Below are 13,332 nucleotides of genomic sequence, written 5' to 3' on the forward strand. Positions count from 1 at the left end.
CTCGGCCTCAGCCTCCCCCTCCCCTCACCCCTTTGTCCTGTTCTGGGAGGAGGGTGCAGAGTCAGCAGGACCCAGAGGCTCTGCCCGGAGCCCTTTGTTCTTCTGCATAAAGGGTTGGAGCCCCGGGGGGCGGGGTGGGTCTCGAGCCTGGGGCAGGGCCTGCCGGTGTAAGCTGGGGGAGGCAGAGGCCTGGCGAGGCCTGGCGAGGGCTTGGCCAGCACAGGGGGTCGGTGGGGAGTGGGCAGGGCGGGGGCTGGGGCGCCGCGTTGGCCACCTTCACGGCCGCTCCCGCCATGACTGGCGGGCTGAGTGGTGCGTTTTCACCACCCCCACTGGTCAGGCATTGCATCGCCTAGAGGACAGCCAGGGCCTGCGGGCAGGGGCGTCCCAGCCGCCCCCCACGCCCGTGCCTTGCTGGCAGCAGCCTGGCTAAAAGGGGTCCCAGCCTGCCTGCCACCGCCAGGAGGCTTGAGGTGGGCTCGTCACAGCTCTGTGTGGTCCACGCAGTCGCCGGCCCCAGGGTCTGCTCAGAAGCGCACACAGGGACCACTCTGGGGTCTCTCTCAGCGAAGGGAAGGAGGTTGGTGGGCAGGTAGCCAGCAAGTTAGGGCCCTGGGCCGGGAGGGGGCCGTGGCGGAGTGAGGGGGGAGGATTGGGGCCCATATCCACTGTCCAGACAGGTCTGAGCACTCGGGGACAAGCTAGAGGTGACAATGTGTCAACAGGACTCCTGCTGCAAGGGTGGGGTGACAGGCCCCCCAGGAAGGTGCACGTGGCCATCTCTCACCTCGGGCCATGCCCCCGTGGCTCCCCTAGGGTGCGTGTGGCCAGCGGCGAGGGCTGGAGCTGGGAGGGGGCCGAGGGCGCTGTCGGGGGGCTGCTGCAGCCACATGGGAATTACGCAGATGACAGAACCCACAGAAACCAGGACCCCACGTTGGAGCCCCCGAGGTCTGGAAGGGTGGGGGCGGGGGGCACCCAAGGACAGCCCGGCCTTTGACCCCTATCCATGTGCCCTCTGGTCCTCGTGCTGGAGGCGGTGGCACCTCGGGCGTCCCTGGGGTGCGCTGGAACCCCGACTGACCTCGCCGAAGCCCCACCACCGTGGCCCCGAGCTCCAGACGGGGAGGCTGCGGCTCAGGAGTTTGAGTGTTGTCTGGTCACAGCCAGAAGGCGGCAGAGCCAGGATCTGAACCTGGGCCCTGCACAGCGCTGGCCTCTGTGACCCGCCCCTGCCGCTGGGCCCCACCCCTGCCCCAGGGGAGCAAGCGTCCCAGACGGGCAGGTGGGCAGGTTGGACGGGCTCAGCCAGGGCCAGCGCTCGGTGACGCCGCTCCCCCTGCCACCAGGTGCTGCCCGCCTGTCCAGCCCACACCGCGAGGGGCGTCCTCGGCCCCCCCTCTGAGGAGGGGGCCAACCTGTCCTGCGGGCGACCCAGGAGGCTCTTTGAGGAGGGGAGAGTGGCAGAGAAAGAGCCAGCTCACGGCCCTGCTCCTCGGGGCCACCTGGGAGGGGACAAGGGGCCTGCCCTGGGCGCCCACCTGGGCCCAGGTGGGAGGAGTGAAGAGGACTTGGCCACTTATACGCCCCGAGTGTCCGTGGCCCCTGCTTAGGCGTCCTTGTCCTCCGTTTCCTCCTCCATGGAATGCGGCCATGCCGATGCCACTTCTCGGGGTTCGGGGGCCTCTCGGGACCGTGTTTACGAAGACGCACTGGTGCCCAGCGCACGCAGTCGGTGAGTGCCAGCCAGTGCCAGCTAGGCGGGTTCTGCTCGGGCAGGGCAGACGCTCAGCCGGCGATTCTGCACCAAGAGCCCAGGGGCATCAGGGCCCGGCAGCCGGCTCCCCAGGAGATGATGAGCCCTGTGGAGGGGCGGGCCCTGGGCCACGTCCGTCCTGGCCACTGGCCGCCGGGAGCCTCGGGTGCCCTCTCGCAGATGTGGAGGGAGGGGCAGCACGTCGCCGGGCCTGCAGCTGGAGCCGGACCGTGGCCCGGAGGCCCCCCTCGGACCCTCTCTGCCGAGAACGGGAGGTGGTGAGTCTGCAACCTCCGCCCTCACCCCACGTGGAGGGGGCTTCGCTCGTGCTGCCTGCCCGTGATCTCCCCAGCAGAGGCTGGGCCCAGGCCTGCCCGGGCCCGCTGCTGCGACAGAGGCCATCTGTCAGCGGGGTGCAGGGGTGAGGTGCGCCTGGCACCGGGCGGAGAAGCCAAGGTGCTGACCCAGGGCTCTGCGTCCAGGGTCCCGGGTGGCAACGTGGTGGGCCCCACAGGCACCCGTGTCGAGAGAGGGGGGCGGCAGAGGCTCCGTGGGCGCCCTGGGCCATGGTCAGGGGTCAAGGAGGGGGTTCATGCCGGAGGTGCCCGGAGCGGGCTCCAAAGGCCGCCGGCAGAGCCGCAGCCCGCAGAGATGGCAGGCCGGGGCCAGGGCCTGCACCGGCCAGAGCAAGCCTCGGCCCCGGCGGGGCGTCCGGCCTGGGACGTCCCCCTGTCCTGCCCGACGCCCCGAGCGCCTGGACCCTGCACCTGGAGGCGGGCCAGCTCCCGCGGTGACAGCCGTGCGTGCAGTCACCCCGGCGCCTCGGTTCCCTGCTGCTCGCTGCTCTGAGTCATGTGTGCCCCGCATTTGTATTTAGAGAGCGGAGCAGATGGTGGGTGCAGTAACACTTTAAATTAAGGATTCCAAAAGCACATTAAATTTAGATTTAATAAGACAGTTACTGTATGGAAATTAGAGACCCGTCGACTGCTCTCCCAGCGCCGGGGTACGATCCCGCGTCCCCTCGATGGCGCGAGTCCGCCTGAGTGTGTCAGGGGCGAGGAGGGAGCGGGCTGGCTCCCCTGGCCTGGCCCGTGGCCGCCGGCCTTGCTGGACCTTCAGGTTCTGAAGCCCTGTCCCTCGGAAGGCCATGCGCATCCCGGGGCTGGCCTGGCGGGCGTCATGGAATCTTCCAGAAGCTGCTCTTACTTTGTCCACTTTGCAGGAAAGGAAATTGAGGCTCAGAGAGGGAAGGGACTTGGCTGAGTTGGGGGGTGCCTGGTGTGGATGGTGGTGCTGGTCTTGAGGGGCTGGGGGAGGGAAGGGGGTAGGGAAGGCGGGGCCTGGTGAGGAAAACTGCAGAAAGGGGCGGCAGCTTCCTCTCCTAGACCCCGCCCCTCCTAACAGACCCGCCCACGCAGCGGGGGGCGGGAAAGGGTGATTCCAGAGGCCCGCTCGCCCCCCACGGCCCTGCCAATCAACCCGTCTCAGCCCCCAGCACCCCCAAACCAGGGGCCAGAAGGTGCTAAGTACATGAGGATCTCTTGCAGCCACAATAAATCTAGTCACTTTGTCCCTCCCAAGACAGAAGCAGGGGCCCCAGCTCTCCAGACTGGCGGAAACCGGTCCCCGCAGTCAAACGCCCTTGCTCAGCCCCATAACTGGCAGGCGTGCTATTAATAATCACTCCATGGGCCCTAAGCGCGGACATCATCACCTGCTTCTGGGGAGCCGAGTGGCCTCGGCGGGGGGTCTGGATGGTGGGGTCTGAGCCCCAGCCACCACCCTGTAGGCACCTGGCCAGGCTGGGCAGGGTCTGGGGCTGCTTAACCCACCCGGGGCCTATGGCCAGGCCTCCCAGGACGGAGGCTGCTTTTGCCCCATCGAAGGCGCCGGTTTGCGCGGGGCCAGGCTGCGCACTGCCCTCGACCCTCTGTTCTCACCTCCTGGAAAGGACCTGGGGAGTGGAGGTGGGGGCTCGGAGGCGGGGCCCTGGGCCAGGCTCAGGCCCCTTCCTCAGAGGGCAACAGCCACATCCCCAGGTGGTAACAGACACATCCCTTCTCGATGGCTCTCCAAGGGTTTTCCGTGACCTTGAGCTAGGACCCATGGCTGCCACTCACCTGAGCTAAGCATCCATCTCTGCCTGTCCAGGTCTGGGCCGGAGGGTGCCCTGCCCGCCACGGCCTATGTTCTGGGCCTCTGTTTCCTCCTTTGCAAAGGGGGGGATGGTGCCCCTCAGGAAGTCTGATTCCTGGTGACGGCAGTGGAAGCCACCTTTCCTGCTTCGCTTGGGGGACGATGGGGACCCACAGAGGCATAGAGGAGACTAGAGTTGGGGCCCAGGAGAGCCCAGTGGGAATGGAGGGACCTCATGGGAACCAGTCCCTTCCCCCACCCTGCCCCACGCCCCACCCCTGAGTGCGAGTGCAGGGCGGAGGCCAAGGTCAGGGTTGCTGGGAGCCTGGGAAAGCTGGCGGGGCCTCTGGGGCCTGGGGGAGGGGGGGAGTGGGGGAGGAGCACCCTGAAACCGGGAGGCCGGAGGAGAAGCACAGGGGTCGGCACCTCCTCTCGGGGTGTTGGGTGTCGAGCAGGACGGGCATCTGCAGACCCGACACTGAGGGTGGGGTGGGGGCTGCCGGCCTGCTCCTGAGGAGGCCACAGCCCGAGGCCCTTTGGAGCCCACTCTGCCCCCTCCAAGGCCAAGGCCAGTTCTCTCTACAAAGCAACTCCTCGCATCTGGGACATCACCGTTTTTTCTAAATTAAAATAATAATAATGACAACAAATAATAAAGCAGTCATGTGCCTGGGGGGGGGGGGTTCTGTGACTCAGTGAGTCCTCCCAGCAACCCACAGCGCTTCTGTGTGCAGGGGCTCCCACACCCCCAGACTCCCCCCGCCCTCCCCGGGGGCTGCACTTCCTCCCACGGCAGCAGCTGCCTGTTGCCTCTGAGCCGTGGGCTGTGCAGGCCCCGGGGCAGGGGCTGAGCGAGGCCGGGGGTGGGGGGCGGGGGGTGGTAGGGTCTGCAGCCCTTCAGAGAGCTGAGAGCCTGCGGGCTGGGAACGAGGTTGGCCCTGCGGTCACTGCCGAGCCTGCGTGCAGCCTGGGACACACGAGCTCCACGGGTTTGAGGTGCCCCCACCCGTGCTGCGGTCCCCTGTGCACACCGAGGCTTGTGCCCAGGCAGCTCCTGCGTCCTGGCCGGGCTGGACACATGCACCCCCATCGGCTCAAACACTCGGGGAGCCTGTGGCACCCAGGCCCGCCCGCCGTGGGGGACAGGCGGGCAGCGGGCGCCCACTCCCTGGGCAGGGCGATGGAGGCTGCCGTAGAGAGGGGCCAGGCGGGCACGGAGGCCAAGACGGCTGGCCCAAGCCCTTCCGGGCGAGGCTGGCCAGCCTGGGGCAGCCTGGCAGTTCCCGGGGACGTGGCTAGAGCAGGAGCCCTGTCAGAGGGCAGCGGGCCCGTCCCCCCAGATCGCCCCTGGGGCCCACTGCTCATCCCTGCTCACCATCCCCAGACGGCGCCCAGAGGGGGCCCCAGGCCAGGCCCAGAGCCGGGGGCGGGCGGCGCCCGCGGCTGCCTCTCCCCGCCGTGCCGGCCGCGGCTGCTCACTTGTTCTGTTGAACCTGCGCGGTCGCGGCTGGGAAGCTGTCGCCCGCAGTCTGCAAACATCGCTTCCCCCTCTGCCGCTCGCTGCCAAGTGCCGCCGCCAGCTTGGCTCGAAGGCGTCGCACAAGCTGCCCGGCCTGGCACAGGGCTCCGCGCGGCCTCCCTCGGAGCCGGCCTGCGAGGGCTGTCCCCGAGCGCCCCGAGTCCCACGGCCGGGCTGCCGGGCTCCCGCCTGCTCCCCCCGCCCCGCGGCCTCTGCGGCCCCCGAGGCCCGCGGGACCCAGGGGGAATCCGGAACCCCACAGAGCACAGCACCCCAGGAGCCACCGCGGGACTCTGGGCATAGTGGAGGGGCTGCGGGAGGGAGCAGTGTCACTGGGCCCTGGGACGGGCCACCTCTCGAGGTCAGCCCTGAGCCAATGCCCAAGCTGCTTCACTTAACCCCGGTCTGCCCTCCGCGGTCCCCCCTCCTCACCCCGCTGGCTATTCAAGGTCACAAGTCCCTTCGGGAAGGGTGTCAGCACCGCTAGATGCTAGATGGACCCCCTGTGAGCGCAAGGCACTGGCTCCGGCCCCTGGGGCATGCGGGCAGGGCAGCCCCTGGGGTGACCAGCCGGGCTCCACCAGCTCTCCTGCAGCTCAGACCGTCCTGAGTGGGAGGGAGGAGTTTAGGGCACTGGCAACCGGCCCCATGCTGGTGCCTGGAGCCCCCAGCCTCTGAGCAGCTCCCAGGCTCAGCCTTCAAGACGGGGCTGTCACTTTAACGTGAACAATCATGCCGTGTCTCATGGCCTCGTAATTAAATGTCTCTTCATCTCGATTATTGTCAGAGAATGATTTGTTGTTCTCGGGCAAGATAAAACTGACCTGTTTCCGGAGGGGCCTGGGAGCATCTCTGACCCTCCACACCCGGGGGGGTTGGGGGTGGCCCTGGCACCTCTTCACTGGATTTGGGGGCTGCCAGGCAGAGTGGGGGCTGGGAGAGCTGCAGGTAGCCTGGCCACCGGGCTGGCCTGGGGCTCAGGGGCTGAGAGCATGTGGACCGTCCCCGGGTGCGGTGCCCCCAGCCCGCGTGTGAAGGCGCGCGCACACACACACCCACACACACACACACACACACACACGGACGGGACATGATGGCGTCCACGGCTGTTCCCGGGCCTGGGGGGTTTGGGGCTCTAACATTAGAAGCCCCTCTGGGAGCTCACTTCCTCCACCATGAGACATCCCTCTCCCCTGTCTCCTGGGGCCGAGGGACAGAGCGAGGTTCTGCCCAGGGGCGGGTGGAGCAGAGGACGAGCTGCAGTGGCCTCAGGGGTCTGAGCCTGCTACGGCCTGCGCCCGGCGGGAGCTGTTCGGGGGTGCGGCTCGTGCCCCGTGGCCCGCCCCACGCCTGCAGACGCAGCCCTGGACGGAAGATGAGCCCCTTTCCCTTTGAGCATTTAAAAACCTGGGGCCAGAACACACGCAAAGACCTTTGTGAGGGAGCAGGGTGTAAAATCATGAGCGAGCAAGAGATGTTTGGTGGGCCGTGATCCAGCAAGCACGGACCTTCCGGCGAGGGCTGCTAGCCCTGCTTCCTTTCGGGGGAAACGCAGACGCTTCGGAAGGCGAGGTGATTCATTCTGAAGTTTGTATCGCGCATCATAGCACGGCGAGCCATTAACAGGGGGGTGACATTGACCTTTACGCACTCGGCCAGCGTGGCCGCAGACACGCCCTGGATGCTCGCCAGACGGACAGCCCCAGCCCAGGACTCCACCTGGCGTCCAGTCCCACAGGGACAGGTGCCTGAGCCCTGGGTGGTGGACGGTGTGCGGCGAGGGTCAGGGGTGGGCACGGCTGCACAGACCCTCCTGTGACAGCATCCGGCAGGTCAGCAAATGCGGAGGACGGTCCAGTGGAGTGTGAGGCTCGGCCTGGTGAGGGGTCAGAGGTCACGGCTGTTGAAGCCAGAGTCAGAGGTCAGAGATGTGACTGGGGCCTCTCAAGGCCAGGCCAATGACCCAGCGCTCTGGGGGCCCTGCTGTCACACAGGGCGTATGGGGCAGCCACAGGCTGGTGGCCACCCCGGGTGCTGCCTCTGCCCGGCTCCAGGCCCCGGGGTCCCGCGCGGCCGCCACATGCCGCGTGCTCCCCGGTGGCCACCGGCGCAGCAGCGGGGTCCCCCACAGCCCCGCTTTGCAGGGCAGGACTCAGCAGCCAGGGTGCTGCACTGGGCTCGGGGTCGTGGCGAGCAAGGCCTGCCTCCGCTCTAGTGTGGCCTGACCCTGAAGCCAGGCTCTGCCCCTCCCTGGCCCTCATCCCCCAACCTGGGCGTCTCTGAGTTTTTCCCTCCCTCACCAGCTACCGGCAGCGGCTCGGACAGGGGACACTGCTCCCGCTACGACTCGGAGGGCCCTAGGGGCTGGAGTCGGGGCTCCATGGGACTTCAGACCTCCCGGGCCCTGGCCACTCCTCGCCGGCCCCCGGCGTCCCTCTGCGGGGCCCTGGAGTGGCAGGAGGAAGGGGCGTGAGCGAGCGTCTGCCGGCCCCCTTTGAAAGCAGCATCCGGCAGACGGCACGATTGCAGGAGACAGACACACTCGTGGCTGCCTGAGCAGGGAGAAGCTCGCGCCGAGGAGTCAGGTGCAGGCCTGCAGGCTGGCCCGAGGGTCACAGGACGAGGAGGGCAGCCGGGGCGTGGGGCGTGGGGAATGCCTGCTCCTGGCCAGGCTTTCCACACGTTCTCCGGGCCTGGGAGCAGGCGAGCGACGCCCCCACCCGAGGCGAGGTCCCGTCACCCTCTCGCGGCTTCTCTGGCACGGTCCAGGGTTGGACGCCAGGGCTACGGAGTCCAGCTTCTCCTGACACCTGACTCCTTTGAAGGCTAAACCCTGTCGAACCGCTCTTGAGGGGAACTTCGGCGCCCCGCCTTCTCGGGAGGGCTGGCAGAGCACCGCGGAGGCCGCACCTGACAGGCCATCGCGTGGCGGGCCATCAGGCGGCGGGCCCAGCCTCCAGCTCCTCCATCCCTCTGTCTGCCTCCTCCAGCCCCCACCTGCTTCCCAGCCCCCGCCTGAGCCTGGAGACACCAACTGAGGGGAGGAAGTCACCCAGGCCTGGGTGGGCTCTGTGCTCTGCACCTCCCGCCTAGGGGCGAGCCCGCAGCACCCCCACCACCCTGTGCCAGAGCGCCTCCCCCAGGCCGTGCCCCGCTGGCCGCTGGCCGGCAGGGCGGGCTTAGGGCTCGGGGGCCCCTCAGCTCCCCCTCAGCCCCTCCTCCCCACGGGAGCAGGTAAGGGGGTAGAGAGGGGCTGCCAGGCAGCCGTCCAGTCCTCGCTTCTTGCCGCGAGTTCCGCCAACGAGAGTCAGATGGATCTGAGACGGGGCTGCAGCGTCTCACACCTATAACTTTAAATTAAAAAGCCATGTGCTGTTTATGGGTTTCCCTCGGCAGCTCTGTGCGGCGGCCCCATAAAGATGATGTTATAGCACGAGCATTATGCACCGAGCTGACTGTATACACGTCTCTAAATGGCTCGGCAAACAGCAGCCTACTTACGGGCAGGGAAGGGGAGCTGGTTCATTTGGGGTAAGAAATGGTCCTTGATTCGATTTTAAATGCAATGACAGCCGAATTTATTTCTTATTTAATCGCTTCCCTGCGCTGCTGAGAGCAGAGCGACATTAAACTCCGCCGTGCAGGGGCGACTCTGGAGTCGGCGGAGGAGACGTGCGGATAGATTATGTTTATAGGGTCGAGTGGGATCGTCGCGGGGAGCACGTACCCGGAATGGGCATTTTTGTCATTTATACAGTGGCTCGTACCATTATTTCTTCCTGCTTCCAATTTTTCAGTAATAAAAATATGGGCAATGTGATTCTCTTTGCATTACAGATAAACCATCTCGATCCTTTATTAAATATTTTTATTAGTCCGAAGTACTGTGGGCGTTCACACAGATAGATCAGCCGGGCGGCCGCTCCGCCCGCTCCCCACGAGGCGCCGTCCCGGAGGAGGAGGCGCCGCGTCCTCTGCCGGGCGCCCTCCGTCCCGCTCTGCGGCCCTGCGGCCGCGGCAGAAGTGGCTGGCGCTAATGGGCCGTTCGTTCTTCCAAACCCGCGAGGTCTGAGAACTCGCTCTGCGGCCCCATTTCACGTTCTGTTTAATTAGGAGTTACTCTCCGAGCCCCGCTCGGGCGCCCGCGGGCACGCGAGGCCCCGCTTGGCCCGTGCTTGGAGCCGAAGGGGAGTTGGGGATCTTGGGGGCTCAGGCAGCACCCCGCAAGTGTTTGGGGCCCAAGAGCCCATGGAGGCCCCTGGGTGTGAAGTGAGGGACGGCCAGAAGGTCCGCCGCAGCAGGTACCCTGGTCCCGGGCAGGGCCGGCCAAGCTGGGGTCCCGTGGGGCGCAGGGGGCCAAGGGGGCCAGCTCCAGCAGCTCCTCCGTCCTGCGTGGCTGAGGTGAGCCCGAACGTTCTCTCGCCGTGGCTGAGGGGCACAGGCTGGGTCACCAGCGGGGCAGTTTCCTGGCAGAAAGTTCTCTTTCCAGCCACTGCTGCGGACTCGCCCCTGTGCCCAGAGGGTCAGCTCCCGGGGGGGCCGCAGGAGCCGCACCACACCCTGGGTACTCTCTCCATCCCTTCCCGACCCTCTTGCTTTCGTTGGGTGGTTACGTAACGACACCCCGTTATCCTCCAGGACGACAGTCCAGATGCGGCCATCCCCCCAGAGCCCGGGCCCCCCGTCCCGCTCCTGTCCTGGGGACCACCGCCCTTCGCCTCCCAGCTGGCCCTGTGGGTGACAAAGGCCCCTCCCCCGCGGCCCCTTGCCAGGTTCCCGCTGGGACTCCCCAATCTCCCGTGAGCCTTCTGCACAGAGGTGGGGTCCGCCGACCCCGCGTCGGGACCCATGAGAGCCTTAGGCAGGGTCCCGACTCTGCCGTCCGGGTCTGGCAGCCCCACCCTGTGCCCTCCACGCCACCTCTGGCCTGACAGGGCTGCTGGGGTCCTGGTGAGCCCTGACCCCCCCGCCCTGGAAGGACAGACAGCCCAGGGCCACCTTGGCCAGGAGAGGCCAGCGGAGTGCTCTGGGAGCCTTCACGGACCAGGGCTCTGGGAAGGCCGGTCCCCAGTGCGAGCCGGGGCCCAGGAGGCTCCGCTTTCGCAGCCAGGAGGACAGCGGGGGGGGGGGGGGGCGGGTGGAGGAGGCCCCCGTGCGGGGGAGGGGGCCACAGCTGCCTGGGACAGCCGCACGCTAGCGCTCAGTGCCAGACACTCAGTGTCCCCTGCAAGGTAGGGAAGGGGGCAGAGCCAGCATCAGGCTGGGTCAGGCCTGGGACCGGGCCCTGGGCAGACCCAGAGGGAGGAAGATGACATGGGGCCACTGCCCCCTCCAGCCCAGGTGGGTCAGCAGGGGCCAGGCACTCACCCCGCAGAGCCCTGGCCTGCACCTTCCGGACAGGCGGCCTGCCCCCAGCACCTCCGTGGCCGGCAGGCCGGCGGGGCTGGCCCGAGGGCCCAGGGTGCGGGCAGCATGCGTCTCGGGATGGGCAGAGCTCGAGAACTCAGCTGCTGCTGCTGCAAGTGCGCGCGGGGGAGGGAGGGCGGACAGCCGCCTGGCCGGGCACCAGGGGAACGCCATGTCCCCAGCACCTCCTTGGCAGGAACCTGAGCTGAATGTGGTGCCTGTGCCGGGCCCAGGCCCGGGCCAGCAATGCCAGGCGGGGGGCGGGACGGCGGGGGGCAGGACGGCGGGGGGCAGGACAGGCGGAGACCCACAGCGGCCGCCCCGCCCGAGCCCTGTGACCTTCCCCAGGGGCCCCTCGGAATCCGGCTCCCACTAGAGCTTGGTCTTGCTGGAGCACTGGGGCGGGGAGCGGGCAGCCATTTAATCTCGGGGAGCCCCCCAGCGCAGGCAGCCACCACTCATCTCTGGCTCCGTTTCCCTTCTCTTCATCAGCTCTGTCCCCGAGGCGGAAGTGGTAGGCATGTGAGTGACAGGGTCTGGGCACAGCCAGGTGGGTGCCTACATTCTGCTCCCCGCTGTGCCCTGGGTTGCCCCGAAGATGGGTACCCCAGGTGCAGGCAGGCTGAGGGACCTGGGCACACGTCCTGCCTCCACTACCCGGTGGCCATGGGACCAGGAGGGACACTCCATCTTCATCCACAGAGCGAGGACGAAACGCCCGGCTCCGGGCTGACAGGGGCCCCTGTGAGCTAGCCCCGAACACTCTCAGCGCCGGGAGAGGTGCAGACAGGTGAGGCTGCGTGTGTCTCGAGAGGGGTTCTGGACAGCCTGGGCGCCTGCAGTGAGCCAGGTCTCGGGGGTCCTGGCAGAGGTGACGGCAGAGGCCTCTGGGTCAGAGCCGAACGAGTCAAGCAAACCCACGTAGCCCTGGATTCTAACCCAGAGAGTAAGGTAAACGCCCACGAGCCCCCGCTGGTGTAAACAAATGGTTGAATGAATAGAACACAGGCGGACACCCCCGGCGGAGCACGCCCCCCGCTTTCGGTGTGGGCTGCACCCGGCAACGTCCTCCCAGAGAGTGAAGCGTGAAAAGTGGGGGAAGGGTGGCTTCGCCCGGGGGAAACCTCCCAGACGCGCCTCAGCCAGCGACCAAGGTCGACCCCAGCAGTGACGGGTCAGGTGACGGCAGGCGCCCCTGACAGGATGTGACGAGAGGCCCCCCCCACGCCCACCCCCGTCTAACCACCGGAAACACACCACACAAACCCCAACGGAAGGACCCTCTACAAAATCCCTGACGGGTCCTCACAACCGTCGAAAACGCGCAAGTCTGAGGAACCGTCACAGAGGAGCCACGTGGGGTCCTGGATCCTGGGACGGAGAAGGACGTCAGGCAAAAACTAAGGAAATCTGAATAAAGTATGGACTTTAATTAAAAATACATTAAAAAACATATGTTCCAGGGCGGGGTGTGCCAGGCAGCTCTCGAGCAAGACGTGACCTTGGGCGAGTCATGGCTCATGACTGGACGTCTGGACCAGAGCCAGCGCAGGTCCCCGCGGCCCCTGTCCCCACCCTCCCTGGGGCACGGCGCTGTCGCACGAGCTGCCCGCTGCGTGGCCGAGCCCCGCTGCGTGAAAGGCCATCGGGACAAGCAGGCGAGTGGCACCCGCCCCGGAGGACGGGAGCCTTGTCGAGGACACAGGGACCTTGAAGGTCCTGTGGGTGCCTGGGCAGAAGAGTCAGGTTGACAGAGGGACGAGTGGGCCAGGCGCTCGGGGAGGACGGGCATTCAGGGCGAGAGTGGCCGGAATAACCACATTTTAACCCATCAGAATGTGGATAGTTTTGTTATGGAAAACACCAGAAAGCCATTAATGTAAATCATGAAATATTCAGCAAGGAAGTCACTTAACTGTCTTGTGTTCCCAGAAACGGCGCCGAACGCTTCCTGCGCCGGGCGCCCAAGCTCCAGCTCCTCTGCGCATCGTCAGGGGCCATTATCGCAGGACGGAGGAGCATTAGATCATCGCTGTGTGCGCAGCGTGCGGGCCGGCGGCAGGGTGGGAGCAGTGGCCGCCACCTCCCTCCCGCGTACCCGCGCCTGTCACGTGCACCCTCGGGGCTCTGTGGGGCTCCCACCGGCCGCCCCCCATGGTTCCAGCTCCCACAGCTGGCCCGGCCCCTGGGGCCCAGGTGCCGTCCTCGGGACACAGTGGTGGAGGGAGAGCCGCCGCCCCCGCCCATCTCTGCCGCCCTGCCGGCCCCTCCATGGCCTCCCGGCTCTTCGGTCGCCCGCGTGACAGTGGCGATACAGAGCTGCCATGCCTTCGTGTTCGCACTGGGCTCGGCCCCCCGCAGGGCCACCCCTCACTCGCCCCAACACCGTCTAAGGTCCTGCGGGTGGCGAGCCTCAGGGTGAGGGGCTGGGTCCACCTCCGTTGGGCCTCAGCTGCCAGCCCACCTGCCTCTGAACAGACAGGGGATGAGGCTCAAAAACGGCAGGCGGGAG

This window comes from Rousettus aegyptiacus, unplaced genomic scaffold, assembly GCF_014176215.1.
Source record: "Rousettus aegyptiacus isolate mRouAeg1 unplaced genomic scaffold, mRouAeg1.p scaffold_m13_p_3, whole genome shotgun sequence".
In the NCBI taxonomy this organism is placed as follows: domain Eukaryota; kingdom Metazoa; phylum Chordata; class Mammalia; order Chiroptera; family Pteropodidae; genus Rousettus; species Rousettus aegyptiacus.